The sequence below is a fragment of the Caretta caretta genome, chromosome 1 (genome assembly GCF_965140235.1).
Source record: "Caretta caretta isolate rCarCar2 chromosome 1, rCarCar1.hap1, whole genome shotgun sequence".
Taxonomy (NCBI): domain Eukaryota; kingdom Metazoa; phylum Chordata; order Testudines; family Cheloniidae; genus Caretta; species Caretta caretta.
This window is the reverse complement of record NC_134206.1, coordinates 176,463,931-176,486,688: the sequence shown is the minus strand read 5'-3', so window position 1 is coordinate 176,486,688 and position 22,758 is coordinate 176,463,931.

Below are 22,758 nucleotides of genomic sequence, written 5' to 3'. Positions count from 1 at the left end.
GAAGGATCACCTAGCCCCTGACACCAGCTTATTTGTACATTTTAATTTTAAAAAGGAAAATCACTGTTTTACATAAACAACTTAACCCCTGCATGATTTTCCTCCTTCCTCCCCTTTTCCTTCATATTGTTTGCTAATTTACTGTCAACTTAAAGTGCTGTTTAGCTGGAGCCCAACAAAAACATCAGTCAAAAAGCAAGGGAAATATTAGCTTTTCTTTTGTCTGCCATGTACAATTGGGTTATTATCATGATAATCATATATTTTAACTTTTAATCTTCATAGGGGGACACACATTTTCCAGAATTTCTGTTTCAACATAGACAGCACTTTTCAACGTTATACCAAAATAAAATGTGTTTATGGCTCATGCCACGTGTGATTTGATCAGTACCATACATTAACCTGAAAGTCCTTAACACCTTTGTATATATAGTGTTAAACCTACTGGTCAGGATTCCTTTCCAAACCTTATAAACATTAGGATCCATTAATATTGTCTAGAAGAATGCTACATGAGTCTGGGGAATTGCAGTCCAAGTTAATAACTGTTGGAATTGGAGGAAAGGATAGTCTACCTTAAACCATATCACAAGCATCTACAATTATTACATTTCAGGGCATATTCCTATTCATCTAATGAAATATATCAATGAAGTTTGACAGAAGATGTTATCCATTTACATGGGTAATGAAAATCGGCACCGCAATGGTTCGCTAACTCACAGCTTTTTTCACCACTTTAATATGCAGTGCAACAAAAATATCTGTAGGCAGTAAATGTAGCCATCATTTTGATTTGTCCATATGATGACTATACTCTGTTCCTGACTGAGTACTTAATTTAGCACTGAAATTCAACTATTTCCTTATGCAACCCAGAAAAGAGACCAACTTTCCAAATTCACTGTTATATATAAAACCTTTTGACATGACAAACATTGTTAGAAAAAAGCAAATTTACATTCAAAAGGTAGGATCCCATAAACAATTGTCAACTAAATTGTATTACTCAAGCACCAGATAAATATTGGGACTACCTTAATTTTGGTTGTAGGTTCATTTAAAGTCCCTTTGTCTAAACGAGGCATCTGCAGGAGACATCCCCTTGGTAATATCTTTCATCATTTGTTACTTACAATGAGGCATCTTCAGTTTGCATTAAATACTGCATCTTTCTAGCCCTCCATAACACTGGATTCATCCTTATCAGATGAAATACATTAATCTAGTAATATTGAGTTGTATGTAAAGCAACTTTTTACATACAGTGGCCTGGTAACAGGTGGAATATGGAGGCATTGAGATTAAGTGAACATAAGATGCCTTAAATCAACAGTGACAAAACTATTTTATGTGTATAAGAATTTTTAACCTGATATAAATGGGATTTAAAAATCATCTGGTTGATTATGCACTGAAGTTTCTCTCCTAGGCTTTCAGCATTGGCATCTGTATTTTTGTTCCTGCTTGTTTCGGAATTAAGGATTAGTTTGTAATTGTGTGATAAAGTAGATACAATAATGATGGTTAGAACAATACAAGTATCCTGTGGGGAAAAAAGCAGATTTGGGGTTTTACTTCTGCCCATTACTGATTGTAACAGGGCTGTCATTCTTTGAGGTAATCATTTGCTTCTCATTTATTTATTTTTAAGTAGCAAAACAAATTAACAGTTCTGCTGAATAGTTTTTCCTTGCGAATGATGAGGTGTGAAGCGAAAACAATGTAAAATGTCCCGCCCTTTTAAATAAGCTTTTCCTGGACTCTGTAAAAATACTGACAATGGGTAAATCCCATTTGGTGGCTTTTACTTTAATAGATTCCCTCGGAATTATATTTGAATACTTCAGTGATGCACTACATATCAAAATAGTTCTACTGGTAAATCACTGGGTACTGAAAGGATTGGATGGCATCAGCACAAGGACCCAACTGGAAGATTTTCCCCCCCTTCATTAAATTCCTTTCACCTAGTAGGCTCCCTAAGCAGTAGGCAAAACCCAGTATGTGGCTAAGTTATTGCTCTAGTGTTCCTCACACAAAAAGCACAGTCTTAGCATTTATAAATTTTCTTCAGGGAGGTTTCTAATCTAGACAGCAATTTGCGTTTGGGGATTACACCACAATCTGTTCCCCACCACCTCCCCCTCTAACATGTAGCCCTTTCAACTTCTTCAAAGAAGTGGAAAAAAGTAGTTTCTTTTTTTAATAGCAGAAAACAAACCGACTGCTGGACTTCCGTGGCAGAGCTCACATAATGCAGCAGGGTGGGAACTGTAACAAAGAATTCTTGAATGCACTAAACATATAGTGAATCCCCATTTAAATTCACTGGTAGAGCTTAGAGTACAATGAGTGGAAAGTTTAAAGTAGAAATTAAGCGGGCATAAAAGGAAAATGTACTTTAGTTAAGGTAGTTATTTCCTTTAACAGATTGGTTCAAGAATTAAGTTGCAACTTCAATACTTCCTAACAAAATGCCTTTCTTATTAATGTATCCCTTTACCCAAAACATCACCAGTATGGTACATTAGATGAACAGAATCTCTCCTATGAATAAGAGAGAGTCTGTTTTTCTAATTTAAGTGATAATTTTAATATCAGTGCAGCAGTTATCAAGGAATCCAAAAGTTACTTTTGGATCACAGTACATCCCTTTGCCAGGGTAGGGTACAGTATCACACTTCTGATGTGAAAGAAATCTCTTTGTGTCCCGAGATAAATCTGAGCATGTTGTCCTCTGCGGTTTCCAATTTTTCTGTACTTTTATTTTCTGAGTACATTCATAATGGATGCTGAAAAAAATGGCATTCCTAAATAAAGAATGGGAAGAGTTGGTCACTGTTTTCTGATAACAGATGTCATGAAATGGAAGCACAATGTTAACTCTTATAAGCCCCATTCTCAGTGCATTACACTGCACATCTAAACTGAAGGCTGTGCACTTTTCTTCAGCTGCTGGCCTTTCTCCCTTCCCTAAGAGAAGCAATCTCCTCCTCCATTGTGGTATTCTCCAGCGGAATAAATTCCTTTTTATAACCATCAACGTGAAGCACCACAAAATGCATTCTATCCCCTACTGTAGGTTTAAATTAACCCCTGCCTCCCATTATTACCGTTGCTTTGGCTCTATGCCTCTTCTTTCACTTTCTGGATGTGAGGTCCCAGATAAGCTGGCCCCCCGCTAATTTTGCAGCCTGAGGAAATGGGTCAGGAACTAGAAATAGGCTGTGTCAGGAATGTTGTGCCAGTTATCAGTGAGTGTCCCCATCATCAGGAAGATGGGGCTGACAGGACTCATTCCAAAGCAATGTCCTGGTCTTCTTCTCTGTGGCAAACCAAAGCATACTACAGCCTCGCCATTTCCTCCAAACGTCTTTAGTAACTAGCCAGTTCTTTGTGGTTTCATACCAGCTTGTTAACTGCCTGATTGTGTGGCTTCCTAAGGGTTAAAAATAAAGCAGCTAAGCTCCCCTTATCATTAGTTTTCCTCCATGCTATGGTGTGGTAGCCCTGGTCATTGGCTATTAAAAAAAGGGGATAATATGTAGAACATAAGCCTCAGAAACTGTGATTTGGGAGACAGAAATGACCTGCTGTTGTGCCACCTTCAAGGGCACTCACTACACTAGATAACCTTGGCTTGAATGAATGTTCAGCTTTAGCAGTATTCTTTTCTTTTAAACCAAATTTACTGCTCATTAAAAGTGTTGGATTGACAGCCCTGGAAACTTGAAGGCCTTTGTTTATCCACAGACAAGCTAATCCTGTAGCGGGTATGCAGGCCTGCTTCTTGGATGTTCCCTGGAAGCAGACTATTTGCACAGCACTTCAGGTGATCAGACAGGCTAGTCAGTGCCTAATGCATGTGCTGAGTTGTCTTATACTTGCTCACACAATGCACAGAGTCTGTCTGTCTTGGTCTGTGTGGCAAAGGAAGCGGGGACGTTGAGTGCATCAAAACTTGGCATGCCTGGAATGGAAAATGGCTGCTTGCAGCCATTTTGTGGCTAACACTGTAGCACTGCCTCTTCCCCCTCCCCCCGCCCCCGACTAGAAGTAATTGCCCTTCCACTTATATTTCCAACAGGAGGGCTCATCAAACTGTAGGGATGTAATGTGTCTATAGTCTGTGTGTATATACATATAACACAGCTGCCCATTTGGCAGCTTAGGTTGACCAGTTCTGTTTTAAGTAAATCTAGGGGAGCTGTGTGGAAAAACACAGGGCAAAACTATTTTTAAATTATAGCATCTCCCATAATTTTGTATGTGTCACACCTGTGTACATTTTTTTTCTGAAATACAGGCTAAAGGGCTGCTATATTGACTTGTTAGAAGTCAGCCGGTCACAGGTGTCTATAAGGGATTTCCCTTAAAAAAGGGGGCCTTTTGGTAACCTGCCCTGACTGACACCACGGAATGAAATTTTGCCTGAATGTTACAGTTAGCTGAGGGCTGGTGGTGGTGGTGGTGGGCGGGGGGGGAGGGAGGGTTGGTGGAGTGAGTGCTTTTATTTGTTTATGGATGCTGTAGGCTGCAGACTGCCCTTCTAGCATTTAGTGATCATTTCTTAAGAAATGCTTGGGGAAAATCACAATCATCAAGTTTAATGGCTAAAATTCAAAATGCTGTAAAAATGTTTACAAGTAACAGGGCACATGCATTTGCTATAAAAGTCAGATAAGTGTCTGAAGATTGGAGAAAATCAACCCAATGCACGGGGAATGAACATCAACCCATGCCTCAGAATTCTCTCCACCGAATATTGATCCTCTCCTACTATTCATGAGTATCTTTTTTTTCCTATGCCATGGTTTGTTGTTTACTCAGTGGAAGGATGATCTTGTAATTAAGACAGTGGACTATGACTCAGGAGATCTGGGTTCAATTCCTAGCTGTGCCACAGGCTTCCTGTGTGCTTGGAGCAAGTTGCATACGATCTCTCTGTCTCTGTTCCCCCATCCAAATGGGTATAGTTATTCTTCTTTTCTCCAACCCTTTGTCTTGTCGAGTTAGACTGTAAGCTCTTCAGGACAGGGATTGTCTCTTTCTAGGTGTGTTCACAATTGCTAGTACAATGGGGCCCTCATCTTGGTTTGAACCTCTAGGCGCTACTGTAACACCAATAATGAATACTCAGATCAAGGTCATGGTTTGCTTGGACAGACATTTTCATACACATTGGTAACGTACCCAGTGCTTCAGGAATTGCAAGATTGGGCCCAGAAGGGAGTCAGCATGAGCAGCCGCAGTGCAATTTTCCCAACACCACTGTCAATGTGCTGCAGGGTTTGCCTACGCTTCCAGTGCTGCAGTGGCTCAGCTGTGTCAGCGCTTAGTGAAGACACTACCTGTGCCAACAGGAGAGCTTGTCCTGTCAGCTACTCCCCCTCCCCAAGAGGCAGTAGCTATGATAATGGAGAAGCCCTCCCGTCGACATAGCGGTGTCTACTCCAGGGGTTAGGTCAGTATAACTACATCAATCAGATGTGGATTTTCCACACCCCTGAGTGATGTAGTTATATCAACATGTCTGTAGTGTAGACCAGGGCCTAAGCCCATTCTTCAAGGACCACCACTTCTATAGATGTGAGTGGGATGTTCAGTCTTCCAGACCACACAGTCTTTAATATCCACCCTAAGCCAGTTCTGGTGGTGTATTTTTGTAATGTGGTTGTCTGTCCACAAGCAGCTGCATTGACCACTACAATTTATTTCACATCCATCACTAGCTGCCAGATTGTAGTAACTTTCTGTCACTGCTGACTTGGCTCACATTTAAATCGGTGATAGGTTCTCTGTCCCAGTGCCCTGAGTCTTGTATTCCACATCAAGACCTTCCAACTTAGTTTCTGCACCCACATTTATGAGTTTTTAGATGGATCATTTAAAATGCCCCCAATGGTTTTCTGAGACTTCCAGTAAGAAAAGTATTGTCAATAAATTGCTCTTCAAGAAAGAGTTGCTAGGTTCAGTAATTGTCTAGATAAACCTGTTCTGTACACTTCCCACAGTTCTATATACAGAGATATATACAAAAAATTGTGTTTCCTGCTTATTCTCATAAAGGCCAAAATCCTGCCCCCAGCATCTAGCCCACACCATGAAGTGACAGCAAACCCTAATGATTGCAGTAGCCACTACTGCTCTTACACAGCTGACCCACAAGGACAGCATAGTCATGATATCTATGCCACTGCTTCCATGCCCAGCCAGCTCCCAAACACCAGCTGCATTAAGTTATGCTAGGAGACTTGGTGCCATATAAGCTATGTCCCACCTGCTTCTGAGGCTGGCATTCTCCCCCACACAGCAGAACTATAATGCTTCTGCTTTATAGATTCAGCTATTTTTAAAGCCATGTCACCTCTTGCATAACATGAACCATATAAACTTCTGCATCAAGCCCATAACTTCTGATTGGGCTAGAGCATATATTTAGTAGACAACCAATCTTGATTATAAAGACTTCAAGTGATGGATAATCCCTCATTACCCTTCCTAACTTGTTCCAATGATTAATTACCTTTACTGTTAAAAATTTGCACCTTATTTCTAGTCTGAATTTGTCCAGCTTCCCCATATAGGTACCTGTAGACTGTGATCAAGTCATCTCTTACCTGCCTCTTGGATGAATTAAATAGATTGAACTTCTGTAGACTTTCACTGAAAAGCTGGTTTTTCTAGACCCTGGATCAGTCTTGTAGCTGGTTTTTGAACCTGTTCTAATTTGTCAACATCCTTTACACATGTGGGCGCCAGAACTAGACACAGCATATCAGTAACGATCTCACTAATGCTATATGCAGTGGCAATAATGCCTGTCTATTTCTACTCTGTATTCCCCTGCTTATACATTCATAGATCACATCTGGTCTCCTGACCACTCCATTGCACTAGGAGCTCAGGTTGAGTTGGTTATCCACTCTGACCACAAGTTACTAGGGCCCCTATGCACTTGTAGTTGAAAGGGTAAGGGGCCAGATTTACAGAAGTGCCTAAACAGCGTAGGTGCCTAACACCCATTGAAGTTAATAAGAGTTGTGCACCTAATCTATTTGGGCACTCTGTAAATCTCACGAGGCACTGATACGCATCTTTAGGCACCTAAAAACCTTTATAAATCTGGCCCATGGCTCTGTAGAGTAAATCCGGTCATCCCGACTGAAGCAAAACTCCCATTAAAGTCAATGGGAGAAACGACTGCATAGCTAAGGGCTTGTCTACTCTGGCACTTTACAGCGCTGCAACTTTCTTGCTCAGGGGTGTGAAAAAACACCCCCCTGAGCACAAGTTTCAGTGCTGTAACGTGCCAGTGTAGACAGTGCCCCAGCGCTGGGAGCTATTCCCCTCGTGGAGGTGGGTTTTTTTAGGCTGTGACTACACGGTGGGTTTTTTTATACCCTTGTGGGGGTGGGAGGGGGGTTATGCCACGACTGCAGCACTGCAATGAAGCCATGCCTTAACTATTTGGCCATACAATGTTTCTAACTCTTTCTAATCATATGTATAAAGTGCAAATCATGTTAGGTGCAACCTTATCACCTAGGTTGTGCCAATGACAGTATTTGATATTCTCTCTGAATGGTATGGTTGGCAAAATATCTTATTCTTAATTCCAAATGGAATAAAAGTGGGACTAGAACTATGAATGTTTGGAAATTTATCTTGACATTCAATATTTCCCATACTTGTTCTTCATGTGAATTACAGAAATACATTGTCTTTATACAGGTGAGTTAAAACGACTTCTGCAATGTGAACTAGCTGCTCAGGATCATGTTTTAAGTCCATTCTTCCAAACAGGGGAGATACAGTTTGTCATAAAGTGTTTTTAATGTATTCCTCTGCAGATCTGTAATCTATTCCCTTCCCAATTCTCGTTTATTTTCCTCAGTCTAAGTAAATCTTTAGACCTGCATTTTATCGTTTTCTTATCAAGGGTTGGGGGGAACGACTGTGATTTTAGATAAGCAATGCAAGTTGGTTAAGAAAAGAGGTGGCTGTCAGCTGTAGCCTTTCCAGACACTGCAGTACAACTCCAGACAGTCACCTGAGTATTATCACTTTGTCTCAACTATAAATCACAGTCTGGTAATGGCCGAGGCAGACACCTTGACATTTTCAAGAAGAGTAAAAGACCTGATTTGAATGGAAATCAATTTCATTTCACAAATGTTGGGATACTACGCCAAACCTTTTCTTGTTCTTTTTTGTGTCTTATTCAGGATTCCCATAATCTTGATAAAGGATAAGTTGTGTGATACAATGACTTTCACTTCCTACATACGATATACAATTATAGAAGTGTGTCTCTAGAAACAGCACACTGTGGACATGACTCTGTGTGTGTGTGTGTGTGTGTGTGTGTGTGTGTGTGTGTGTGTGTAAAAGAATCTTCCCTCCCTTGCAATCTTGTGCAGGTGCTGGGACATTCCCCTTTTGGGGTGTGGAGCAAATGTCCTTTGAATTCCCCCTTCCTCCCTGGCAGGTACCAGATACCTGGAATGTAGTGGGGGGCATAATCTTAGACCCCGTGGCTCTCAGAGCTGGCCAGGTGTTGGGGGAGTGCATGCCATAACCCCTGAAGAAACAACAATGTTGTTACCCTAATCTGAGCTCCCCAGGAATTCTTCCTGGGGGTGGGGGGGGGTTGGGATGAATCTGCACCGTGCACACATCCCATCCAGCCTGACAGAAACTTTTCCTAGGCATTTTCTAAAATTTGGATGCAGAACAAACAAACAAACAAAACCTTAGGGATGGAATCCCTGGATGGGTTTTTTTTTTAAGCTGTCCCATATGCAAAATTTTGCATGAATTTATTGGACTGGCCAAATATTCCCACAGCAAGCTCTGCAACTGAAGCACCCAGAACAGAGTTGCACTGACAAAAAGAAAAAGAGGAAAAAATTAGAAAAAATTAATGTACCTTCTCCTTAATTGTCTCTGTCATTCATGGCTGCTAATATAATGGGATAGCTCTTCCAGATGAAGGTTCCCTGTGGGAGCAGCTGCTGTGGTGCACCAGACTATATAGTACACATGTATAGGCCAGCAGGGGACTTCACAGCCACAGTATAGCAAGACTTCATTGATTACCCCAGCAATCACAGGCGATCAATGAAGGGTACTTCAAAAAGCGAAGTTAAATCATGAGAATCCACATACACGTTCCTGTACAGCGTTCCAGTGCAAGAACACAACTTCCTTGAACTGACTGTCGGTCAGAAGACAAGATGAGGGCACTTTCAAAAGTGCCATTAAATAATGAAAAGGTCTGGCACTAAGGCAAGTTAGCAGAGCGTTATCTACCATTTTGATATGGAGCTGCCATTGGATAAATGGAGCTATCTGCAGGGGAATGAGGAAGATTGTCCAAGACCTATACTGAAGGACGGTCGACACAAGTGGCTGTTGTCATTCTAAATTCAACGACTTAAAGCCGCATACAGCAATTTTTTTATGCAATGAAAACAGAATGGTGTTTGTGGCAGTGTGGTAGGAGTTCGTTTTGGGTGTATGATACCCTTGAAAAATTGTAAGAATAACATGAAAAAACCCAGAGCAAATGCAGCATAGTGCAGTGCATCAAATGACATGCAATGCAAGGGCAATGCACATACCGGATGCTGCCGATTGCAAATATGTCCATTGGGTGTATCTCAGAACATCACTAGAGGCAGCAAAAGAGAGAGTACTGCTGTGGGATGAAAGTGCTGACAGTCTGGATTACATTCGGGTTAACAGGGAGTGCAGTCCCAAAATAGCCCCAGCAGCTGCATTTGTGAATTTGGAAGTTTGGCAAAACTCAGCTGAAGACTTATGTATGCCTGGGCAGATATCTGCTTTGCATCACTGAGGCCCCAGGTCACAATTGTGCTTAACAACCTTAATTAAACTCAGCTGTTTTACCTGTTTTAAGGGCTTTTTTCAACCATGTTTTGTAATGTGTGGGCATGCAGCCTTCCTCGTCACATGAGGTGTGGTGGCTGTTTCTGACGGTTTTGGCCCTTTTCTGACAGTTGTGCAACTTTTTCAGCCCGTGTGCATTGCTCTGTGTAATGGAGGGATTTTAGTATGGCTTTGATTGCAAGATGTGTCATGTAGCACGGTGATGATTTCATGAGTAGTTTTCAGTGTAAATGAATACCCTGCTGCATACATACTTACAGAAGGACACGATAACGCTCTTAGACATAAAGATGATGGGTGAAATCCTGGCCCCATTAAAGTCAATGTGAGTTTTGCCATTGACTTCAATGGGGACAGGATTTTACCCAGTAAATGTTAGGTTTGGAAAAGTTGCACCCCTCCAACCTGACAAATCACTCATAAAGTTTCCAGTGCTGAAATAATCCATATTATGAATCTGCTCCTACCTTTCTTTTGCACCCCAAATGCCTATTGATTTTCCTCTGCAGTTCTGGGAATCCAAGCAATGCAGGACTGGGGCAACTGTAACATATATTGGGATGTATTTCATGCACGAGGAATTCTTTTCACATAAAAAAAAATTACAGATTCATCTAAAAAGCCCCGGTTGAAGACTGGCATATTGCTGAATACCAGCTCTGCACTGTGACTTTGAGTTATCCCATTAAAGGATATATTTGGCCATTCGGCAAAGAAATCTAAAACCATATTCAGTTTACTTACACTTTTTTTAAAGTAGCAACTGAAGCAACCTCACTATATTCCAGTTTTACTGAATACAAAAACGGTTTTGAATGGAAACTGAATTTAAATATTCATACTGGAGTTAAATGAGATGTTTAGTTTTTGTAACTTGCAACCTGACTGGATGATTCATATATTGTATCTGTCACTCTAATTATGGGCCCATAATTTGTAAATGTCTATAACTTTTGCTAAAATGTGCTTTGATGTAATCTGCAGCCCCCTTTCATAAGACAGCCATTCAGTTCTTTTTACAGAAACAAAATGTAATATCTACTGCTAAATGTTGATTTTAAGAGGATTAGCTCAAGATACTCTGCTCTATAATTCCAGTTTATCAAGACATGCAACAACATGTTATATGAGGACAATCCAAATGGATTTAGTTGGTATTTTCTTCAGTCATTTCTTTCAACTTCTGGCTGCGCAGTACAAACACTTGAGTTTAGTATTGGTTACTCAGCACAGCTGTAACGAATGCAGTTGTGACTTGGATCCACTCGGTGTGGCTAGGACAAACGAGACCTGGTTCCCCATTGCTGTGCACCTTGTGTAGTCATTTACACCTGTGCACAAAATACTACCAGGTGAAAATGGTATCATTTTCCACCCACTTTGCACAGGTGACTATGCTTGGTGTGGTGGAGTGGGAAAGCAGATTCACTGTGCTATAACCAGATTTTAAAAAACAACCCCACCTTTAGCCTAGATAGCAGCTGCAGCTATAACACATTTTTTAATCTGACTACAAGGTGGCTGGGGTCTATTCACGAAGGCTGGACTGAATGGATTTGGTCACCCAGTGAGTCCACAGCCAAACTGAGAACCAATGAGACTTGTTTGTTTTGGCTGTGGCGGGCCATTTCAGTTACAGTATAGATGGGATGCCAAAGGGGCCTGAAGGAGTTAGGCACTTGAATCCCATTGACTTTAAATGGCCCTAGGGTCCTGTGCTTCATTGGGCCCCCTTAAAAATTCCACATGAAGTTGCTTGTTCACAGAGATGATGTCCCTTAAAATATTTGCATGTGACCATTTGGAGAATTATAGCCCGAAGTTAAAATGGCCTAATGTTTTCAGTGGGGATTTGAATGAAATCTCTTGGGGCCAAATTCTGCCCCCAGATGTGTGCACGCAGCTCTGTTGGAGGTCAGTGGGCATTTCATGCACACATGAAAAGCCAGAATTTGGCCCTTGGTCTGCACTACTGTTATGGCCATAATAGCCTGACAATATTTCTCTCTCTCTCTCTCAAGCTCTCTCTCTTTTTCTTTTTTTTTGGGGGGGGGGAGGGGTGAATGCTGATGCTAAAAATCAAAGACATTTTAATCAATAAATGTCTCTAATGCTGCTGCCATGACAGAGCGATGTCCTTCTTTTCGTTACCTGGTGATCTTTTCCTACCATTTTGTACCAAGCCCCACAGAATTAGCTGAGGCACATGTTCGCATTTCAGTGGAGGAGCTACTGGAGACCAGCAGCATTTACTCTAGCTTATAATTTTCACAGCTGTAAAGAACAATTCTAAATGTACAGACCTGATGTTCTTTAATAAGCAATGTCCCAGTAATGTCATAGCTGGGGTTGTTCTCCTCTAGTTGTTCACGCACAATCGTCAATCAGTGAGAATTACAAGAATACAGCAAGAAGAAATGAGACCTCAGTAAACAATCAACCTATTAGCCCATATCTGAATTGAAGCAATCTGGAGTTTTAGGCACAATTCACATGGGGCTCCCCATTGCTCCACACCCTGCCGTGGCCCTGCCCATCCTGGGGATAGCCACAATTTTCAGGGCAGTTCACATCTCTTGGCTTTATTGTTTCAGGCTGTCTGCATACTCAGGCAGACATCATTACACTTTGGTCACCTTTTCAATATACAGATGGCATCTCTAGGGTTATCTTTTGTTCTGTTTCTTTACATGAAAGCTGAGATTCTGATCTGCTGTGGCTCCAGGTTTAATATGCTTTAATATGGTCCTGCTTTCTCCCTACATGTTTGCTTACCTAAACAGGTTTTCCGTTGCTGTACTATTTGTTTCTTCTTGAATTTTCAGAGACTAGACTTTATCACAGAAAATCTAGAGTCGCTACTAAAATGTGTCTTTAAAAAAATGCATTCTGGATGAGTTTGTGGACCATAGCCTTACCTGCTGTAAATTAGCACCTTTAAGCCTATTTACCCCAGCCACAGACTTGGTCCTATAAGGCCTTTGCAAAACTTGAAGAAGAAGAACATTCCCAGGTTGGTTTAAAAGCATGTTATCAACACTTCAGAAACATAACGCACAGCTAAAGTCCAGGGTTGGGACATTTATATTTGCAGTAATAAAAATGGGGCCAAAATTCATGGCTGGCATGAGCTGGTTCAGCTCCATTGACTTCAGCAGAAATGCACCCACTTATGTCAGCTGTCAGTCTGGCCCATTGAAACTAACAGCGTATCCTCCCTTTGATGTTCATTATTGTTAACAGGAACTATGCATGCATATAGAAGGAACGCATACCCCAACACTCTGCAAACATCCTAGGCCCCTAGCAGCTCAATGAGACTACACAGGGGAGTAAATGCTACATTCAGTAGCAATTCTTTACAAGCTCAGGTCCTTAACTTTGTCATTTGAGAGATGCAAGGAGAACCTTACATACTTTTATTCCCCACTGCCTGCAATGGAAGAAAAATAAGTGTTTTTCTCTACACAGTGAGCAACAACTATGATACCCAATAACATACCGCTGAACAAGTTATTTTCCTTTATTACTTATATAGCACCATGCAGTAGCAGTAGATGTGCAACCTGCTTTACAAAGCATAGAGGACCAGAATAAGTATTCCTTTTTCAGGCAGCCTTCCAATTGGAATAATGGAAGTTCTTCCTGAGTAAGGTGCAGGATCAGGACAGCAGTTTGCCCAGTAATATGAAGCAAAACTACATAAGATTAACAAACATGAGGATGATGTTTCATCATCACGCTTTCAGGGAGGAAATGTTTTTGCCACTATAAATCCCTAGTAGAAATCTAATTTTAAATTAAAAGTTACCCAGTGTTTTGAGATTCAATAACAGAAATATGTGATTGGCTGAATTTCACTGGTTAGCAATCTGCTTTGAATAGCACTGACTAGAAACCTGAATGCACGTAGAACAGAAGTGCTGACCAAAATAAATGCTTGGCTGGGTTGGGGTTTTTTTGACTTCCATTTATTTTCCCAACCACAGTATTTTATTTAATAGCGCTCTCTCTCTCGCACAACCCCCCACCTCTTATGAAATCTCAGCTAACCTGTTTGACATCAGGTCTATAGAACAAAATGCTCCAAAAGTGACGTGATCTCTGTGAAGCAGCAAGCAGTAATTCTTTGTTTTCAAAAAGAAGAATTCATTTTAGGTGCTGGATGAACTTTTGTGGCTGTAATTAAGAAACTGGCAAACAGGCAAGTGGACTTCTCTGGTTATTTGCAAATTGTGTACAGTTCAGGCAGCTGTAGGGTGAGATTTCCTTTTATCTGGCTAATGATGGGGGGGCGGGATGAGGAGGAGAGACAAAAACCCAGTTCTCATGTTATCTTAGAGCCCCAAACTTTACCACCAAACAGAAGTTCCCTTGAACTGCTCATGGTAGCAAGCACTATACTTGGTAGTAAGTGTTTGCAGGATTGGTCCTTAGTCCTGTGCCTTTTAGAAACATAGATTGATTATTCTGCATATAATCTACTGTAGTTGTCTGGGGTAGGGTACCATTTCCTGGCCACTGAGCTGAGACCTTTACACTCATTTTACTCATAACTTTAAACAGTTCTTTAACCACAGTAATGATTCCAAAGTGAGAGTTAGTGCTTTAATCTACTAAACTCTTCCCTTGTGGATATTTCAGGGAGAAGACAGGGGGAAGGGAACGCAATGGTGAAAACCAAAGGGTTGCCTGGTATGAAAGAATTTTGGACAAGCATGAAGCAGGCACCTTTGCTCTCCAACCCCCAGAGTCTGCATGTTGAGAAGGGAAGAAGCTGATATTGTTCGCTCTAAAATTAATTCCCAGTTAGCCAGTTACTCCTGGTTTTTAGCTCAGAGCACACTATAATTGCATTTTTCATTTCAGTAATTATAGAGGATATTAAAGTGGATAGACAGCTGTAGCAATCTGGTTCTTTAGACATACACACTTGTCCAAGATCAAATGGCTACAGCATATTTAGGGTTACAGTCTCCTTCTTTTCCTTCTTGTTCTTCACTGCAGTGGGTTTTTTTCAGTGTTGCCATGGCAACACTATATCTGGCTGCCAGCTCTGTCGTAAGTTATTGAACTGAGACTGGCTTTTGGTTTAGCAGATAATTAGGTTCTGTCTCACAGGTTCATTTTCCTGTGACTGGGACGTGAATATGACCTACAGCTGGCCTCAATTTCAGTGTCACAGACAAAACTTTAACCCTTCCTAGGCTCGCCACTACTGTACCAACAGAAACTGGTGGTGCTTAGAAGCACTTTCCCTGCAGTTTGCAATGCGGATTGTAGGGGATCATTTCCCAGTTCTCAGTTTATGCCAGTCCTGCTCCAGGAGGGAGATGGCTAAGGTTGCGTTCACAGAGTGCAATATATATGAAAGGGATGTTATTGGCGCCAAATAAATATTGATAGTCTGGTATGTAGACTGGCCAGTAAGGTAAGTTCAGTGGGGTATCCTGATTGATTAGTGACCCTTTAAATAATAGAAATGGGAAGGGCACATTAGGCATTTCTGCTTGCATCAAGACTATGCAATATTTCCAAGGGATCTATCTTAATACATAGGGCCAGATTTTCAGATGGTACAAATTGGCTTGGCTGTGGAGCTCTGCCAATTTCAAACAGCTGAGAATCTAGCCTAATGTCTGTAATGCTAAACTCTGCCCTTTTCTTCTTGTCCTTTGTACAGGAATGTAGGGCCCAAGCCTGTGAGGTGCTGAGCACCTTCTGAGTAATACGGCCTGACAAGTATAGCAACAACTAGCAGGGTCATAGCCCCTCCCGTGGAAAAATGCTCAGGAGAAGGCACTGGTTGAAGGAAACTTCTGTGGTGTTTTACTCAGAGAGTTTTCCCTAGCTTGTTCCCCTGGAGCTGGGGGTGAAGCTTTTTCCACCTGAAAAGTGGAAAGGGTTTCACTCCCACAACCCACAGATCACAGAGATTCCCCCAGAGGCATAGGACCACTGATGCAGAAGCCATGCATCTGAGGCCCTCTGCTCCCTGACTGGCCATCAGGCAGCACAGCCCCACTGTGCTACTGGGACTTCCCCTTCCTGCAGCTGCCTTTAGCACTCTTCTTTCAGGGGATGCTACAGCAAAGAGGATGCTTATGCAAACATTAATGGAACTTCATCCGCTATCTACACATAAATCTTCAGACACAGAGAATATTCTCTGTGGGACCCAGGGAAAGAGAGAGAGAAAGAGAGAGAGAGAGATCTAAATGAGGATACTGGGAACAAAGACTGGTTTCCTTCCCCTCTTTGTTCTCCTTAAAATTATTTGCAATATCTCTTGATTGGAAGGTCACAGCATTTAGCCAGGATAACAGCCTTGCTTATATGGAATTCACCCCATTCAACTAATCTCACAGCCTGGATTTGGGGATACACAGTAGTATGTTTAAAACCTGACTATGGTACAGGACAAAGGAAATGGTATAACACATACAAGAGACAGTGACTTTACTATTCAGATAACCGGCAGCTTTCTGCACAGTTTAGCACATTTGTATAAGTCAAATGATCAAAAAAGACTCTCAAGGTAATTCTTGATTAGCATATTTAGTGTGGATTATAGCCCTTTTCAATATGGGATAAAAGGATCGTTGGAGGGTTAAACTGGGAATGGGGGTGGGTGAGATAGAGAAGGTCTCTCCTGAATTACAAAATGGATGGAAGAAATTCCACAATCTGATTGGCTGATGAATCATCCAGCTAGATTCTATTATTGAATATTACCACTGCTGGGATCTTACCAACACTGAATTGGCTAATACAAAGTCAGGAGTACATTGTATAGTACCAGTATATATATTATTTAAAATTCACAACTAAACATTTAGAAGGCACATTGGTTAAAAAAATCATATTTATCTCATTTACTTCTCATCATTAATGGTGAGTTGTTTATTTGGGGGGCGGGATGGCATTTTTTTTTATTTTACTTTTTGCATTTTTCTCAGTTTGGACACTACCATATAGGCTAGTCAGGGTCAGTTTTGTTTATAGCTAGTTTCAGGTCCACTATCTAGCTCTCATATCCTGGTATAGTCCTGTAATGTTGGAGCTTCAATCACTGTTCAAAGCCAAGCAAAACAAAACACAAATTTTAAATGGACCCTTAGTGAAATGCGTGGACATATTGCCAGTGAGCTTAAGCCTTGTAAAATTTAGATATGACCTCTAAATGTTTGGCCTAAATCAACATGACATTGTGCCCATAATATAAAATAGCTGACAATGAGGATAAGCAAACCAGCTCAAATGAAAAATCACCTATTCACCAGGTAACCTGAAACTTACACTGCCTCATTTTCACAATTTTCAGATCTGTTTGTAGACCAAAGCATCTGAACCTCCAAATCACTTGTTTTTCACCCATAACTACTTGAAAATTGCTTCCTATTTCAGGGCTCTTGGATGGGGTAGACTGACCCCTTAAGGGTAGTTTTTCCCTCCTTAAGGGTAATGATGTGCAGTGCTCAGCTGGAATATGTGGTGCTTGGAAGGAAAGCCGGTCACTGTGCCCCAGATCCAGAAAGGTGTTTGGCACCTAAACCCCAGATTTCGGTGCCTAAAGCTTTGTCTATGCTTGCCTACACCTGCAGTGATGTGTAGGGTCTGTGTAACTACACACCACAGTGAAAGGCAGGCTGCCTCCACGCTCATCGTGGGGTGTAGCTACACGGGGCAGGGAAAGGCTCTGGCAGAGGGGAGGCAGTGGGGAAAGGCTACAGCAGCTCCTTGCTGCCTCCCCCTGCCAGAGCTTTTTCCCATTGCTGGAGTCTTTCACTGTGGCAGGGAAAGGTTCTGGCAGCGGGGTGGGAGTGGAACACAACACTGCTAAAAGTAGCAGCATGTAAACATGGGAGGCACTGCCTGGGAGTGTAGAGAGCTGTGTATGGTATATGCTCTAGGGTTCAGGCGTGTAGGGCAAACCACTCGCCTAAGCAGTGCCTCATTGTCTACACTGCTATTTGTACTCTTGTTAGCTGGGAATGCAGTCTGTACTCTACACACCACCTAAAGTCTTGAGTTTAGTGGCCTAAGTCCCAGCTTTAGGCTCTACTGTGAGCCACTAAAATCCTGCCAAACTCTGGGCTCCTAAACTAACTCAGCACCTAAGTTGTCAGGGTAGAAGTTTCCTAGGCATCTATGTTCCTGCTTCGGGGCACGTGCACTGCTGCCTTCTCCTAGGTGTCTAGATGCCTAGCTCTCACCTGGAGCCCAGAGCAATTCACAAATCGGGGAAGACAGGCATTTGGCTGCCTAACGCGCATGCTGGCATGTTTTTGTTATTGATCTTAATTTTTCCGACTTATTTGAAGATTTGACTCTTACCTGTAGATTTCCAGGTCCAGCATAAAAGGTGATTGCCACAGCATAATACAGTTAAACTCCTTTGCCACTAAAGTAGAGGTTCTCAAACTGTGGTCCGCGGACCACTGGTGGTCCGCAAGCTTCAGTCAGGTGGTCCGCAGATAGTTCCCTCTAAGTTGCACGCTGGGCACCAATGAAGGGCCACCCACCTAATTAGTGGACCTGTGCGGGCATGGCTCCACTAATTAGGTGCCTGGACCCTGGAGAAGATGCACATGTAAGATGAGGTGGTGGCCTTGCGGGGAATAAGGGGTAGGTGGGAGGGGGCAGTGGGATGAGAAGAGGGGGTGGGGGGAATTTGGGAAGTGCAGGGCTCCAGTTGCCAGAGAAAGAGGCGACTTTCCCCAGATCCAGGGCTGCGGCTGCCGGGGAGAGACGGCCCTCCTTCCCAGCCACAGCTCGTGGGCTGCTGCGGTGGGGGAGAGAGAGCACATTGCACTAGAAAGGTAAAACTACTGATATTAAAATATGAGTTGTGTGTTTTTATTAGTGGAACAAAAAAATGTTAATTATTATTAACGGTTTTTTTATATAGCGCTTTTATCCAAAGCGCTTTACAATAGTTAGCTAACAGTACAAACAACATTTGGAAAGATCATTAAGTGGCCCGCCAAGACCCTCAGCAATTTTCAAGTGGTCTGTGAAAAAGAAAGTTTGAGGACCACTGCACTAGAGGTCAAACAATATGACATGAGCATGAATTCAGGAAGAAAATATTGATAGATCTTCTGGCAGGATTGCATCTCAAAATATGCCAAATGATAGAAGTACTAACATATTATAAATGTAAACCTTAAGGCAAAAGAAGAAACATTTGAACCATAAACATAATTTTGGAAACTTAATTAGAGCTGGTAGAGATTTTTCAAACAAAAATTCTTTCTTTGAAAAATGGTCATTTTTTTTCCAAAACAGAATTTATTTATTTATTGATTGATTGATAGTTTCCATTTTTTCAACAAAACTTTCAAATAAAAAGAGTTTCATTTTCTTCCCCCCCTTTTACTCCTCTTTTTTCAGTGTCAAAGTTGAGGGGGTAAAGCAAAGAGGGGAAAACAAACCCTGAGAACCAAATATTTTCAAAACTGAAAATTTTTTATTTCAGTTTTGAATAACTAAAAAAATGGCTCCTTATAAAAACCTGTAAAACTAAAATTATTCCAATTCTAATGTTTTGGTAAAATTACTGTTTTCACCCAGCTCTAATCTTAATGTTGCTGACAGATTTTATACATTTGTTTCCAAACTGTAACAAAACACTTACTTTTCAAATACAGAATGTATGGGAGGAGTACTTCTATAAAGTCACGGAAAGGACCCTTTTCAGGATAGATGACCTCTGCCAACCACAAGGCCTCAAAATTAAGCACATATCAAACATTTAACCAATTCTGGTTGTCGTCACACCTAAAGTAATATTTTACCAGATTAAGATAAAGATCCCACTTCCAGCTTTCCTCTCTTTCAGAGTCCCAGTCCCAGCATAAAGGCATATTCATGGAAGGTAGGTTTAAGATAATAATGAATTAAATCCCAAAACATAAATTGGGAATGCCTCCATTAATCCCTCTCTGAATTTAAAGTTACACATGCTGATACATCATTTCCATCCCCACTTCCCTAACTGAACAAGAGGCAAATACAAAAAAATTAGTGTATTAGAGGTCTTTCTTTTGACTAGATGATTTTGTAGCAAAGTTATTGTACTTGCCAAGTGAGTGCTTGTTTCTTGGCATTCCAACAGATAGCCTCTAAAAGGTGTGGCTCCTTCCAGATGGGAGGGACTTCTGTCTGAGGAAGTAACACTTAGAGTGAGTTGCGGTGTATACTTTCTGACTTGGGCAGAGAGGGAAACTGTACCAACAGCAGGGAAGCTGTCTCTGTACCCTCTTTAAGTAATAAATACATGTTCGGTTGTTAGATTGAGCTCATGCCATTGTTATTATTCCAGGGACTCTACATGTCTGTGTTAACCCACCAATAAGGAGACCATGAGGTCATGTAACAGTATTACAGAGGCTACCTCTCCATTAAGCTTCTTTGTCCACACAAATGTCATTGAATCCCGCAAGATGCAGGACAGCACAAATGTCATTGCTGGGAAGCTACAGAATTGTCCACCGTGTTCTTCTGAGAGTCTTCCAGGGCACAATATGCTGCACAAAAGCCTAGTTTTTCAATTTCATTTTTTACTGTAGCAGAGCTTGTAAAAGCACAGTAGGGCTGGGGTTTCAGAAACGCTTTACTGGAGTCAGGCATTTTTAATTTTTAAAATGTGTGTTTTATTAGAAAATTTAGCTCAGTGGCCTAACCTAGCCTGCTTCCCCATGTATATTAAATAGTGGATTATAAATTGTGTCTGGGTTGCCATACTGATCAATAATATCTAATAATCCTTAGTAAATCCATGGGTTAGACCTTTTCTAAAATAATTTCCACGCAGTAATAGCAATAAGATCCATCAGGCAGTGCACTTCTGGGAATTATTGCACTTCTCAGGTGACTGAAATCACTCATTCTCCTAACTCATGCTTCACAACACATCTGAGGCATGAAATTATTCCCTTCCAATGTGATGCTTTCGCCTGTCCTTATTTCTTAAATGATTTGCAAGGATTAGTGTGTTAATAGCATTGTGAGAAATTCAAAAAAAGAAGACAGTAATATTTTACATTAAAGTCATCAATGCACTCCACATTTTGGTGATTTTGCTTAAATCAAGAGAATCTTGATCTAATACACATCAGAAGTACCCGGTCGTGAAAGTATGGAGGGTACAATAGCTTTCTAGGAATTGTTCTGTAAACAAAAATTATGTGTCATTTATAGTGGAAACTACTGAACTCTATGAGTCTATATATTTACAAGAAGAAGAAGAAATTCATTTCCCTGTCTTTTGATAAGTATTGTCATCTGTCTATTATGTGCAGCTATCGGTCTTTGTTCCCCGAATTTTATGCATTCAACTGTGATTCATTTGAAATTGTTTTACCATACCTTGATTGATTTGCAGACAGAATACAAATTCTCCTGAGACAAATATATCATTCCTATATTAAACTCTAATCTTTTTCAAAAGGTGCTGTTTTTTCCATTAACATTTTAAAACAACAGACTAAGCTCTTTTAATTTACTGTAGTACTGACAAACCACTACATTCACCCTTTTTTTTACCTAGTAAAACTCCAGTTGTAACATGAAGATGTCACAACAATATCTTGGACAAGTTGTTTTTCAAGTTTGCAACAAACATAGGTACACAATAGGGCAGATAAGCTGTCATGACTTAAAAGGCCAGAGGGTGTATTGTCTAGACCCATGTTTCTCAAACTAGGGTCCGCGGACCCCTGGGGGTCTGTGAGGGTACTCCAGGGGGTTTGTGAGCCCCACTGATCAACTCGTCTCCCTCCCTCCCTCAATTCCTCCCCCTCCCTCCCAGCGCCTCCTGCACGCCAGGGAACAGCTGTTCAGCGGCGTGCAGGAGGTGCTGGGAGGGCGGGGATGGGGCACGCTTGGGGAAGGGGGAAAGAGGTGGGGAAGAGGAGGGACAAGGGTGGAGTGGGGGCAGGAAGAGGGGGGTGGTGATGGGGCCTTGGGAGAAGGGTGGAATTGGGATGGGGCTGAGTTGCGGGGGGGGTTGAGGGGTCTGCAAAAAAGTTAAAAAAAAATGGGGGTCCTTGGGTTGCTAAAGCTTGAGAATCGCTGATCTAGACCACTACAGCCTCAGCCTTCTGTATGGGCCTGATCCAAACCCCCTTGAAGTCAATGGAAAAACTCCCACTGATTTTATTGGGCTTTGGATCAGGCCCTTTCTCTCCATTCTCTCTGCTTTTAGCCTCACTGTTCACTTTAAGCTGGGCAAACTACTTTCTCCTCCCCAGCTCAGATCCGTTTTGTGACTGATGCCAATAAGCAGAGAAGGGAAAATGGTCACCATGTTAAAATGTCCTTCTACCCTAATCTCTCCAGGGAAAATTCTTTGTTCTGTTTCTGAGACTCTGACAATTTGTACTGTTTGACATTGTTTGTCCTCTTTTTCCTCATAATCAATGTGGGCATCTAAGCTGTTCCTGGGCCCCAATTCAGCAAAGCACTCGTCTACGTGCTTAACTTTAAGCACGTGAGTATTTCGATTGATTTCAATCCTCATTTGATGTTGATAGGACTACTCACATGGTTAAGTTCTGCACTTAAATAAGTGCTCTGCTGAATCAGGCCTTTATCTGTTTCCTTTTCTGCCTTAATGATATACATCATGTATTTCAAGAACATACAAATGGCTACACATGAAAATGTGTCTGCTGGCTTTCAATTCTATCTCACTGACTCAAAATCTTTTTGATATGAAATCATGGGTGGATTTAATTTATAGTCAGAGCCATTATTCATTATAATATATTTATTATGTTGTTAATGTTAAAGTACATCAACAGATCATGAAAAACATGTTGTTTGCAGCCA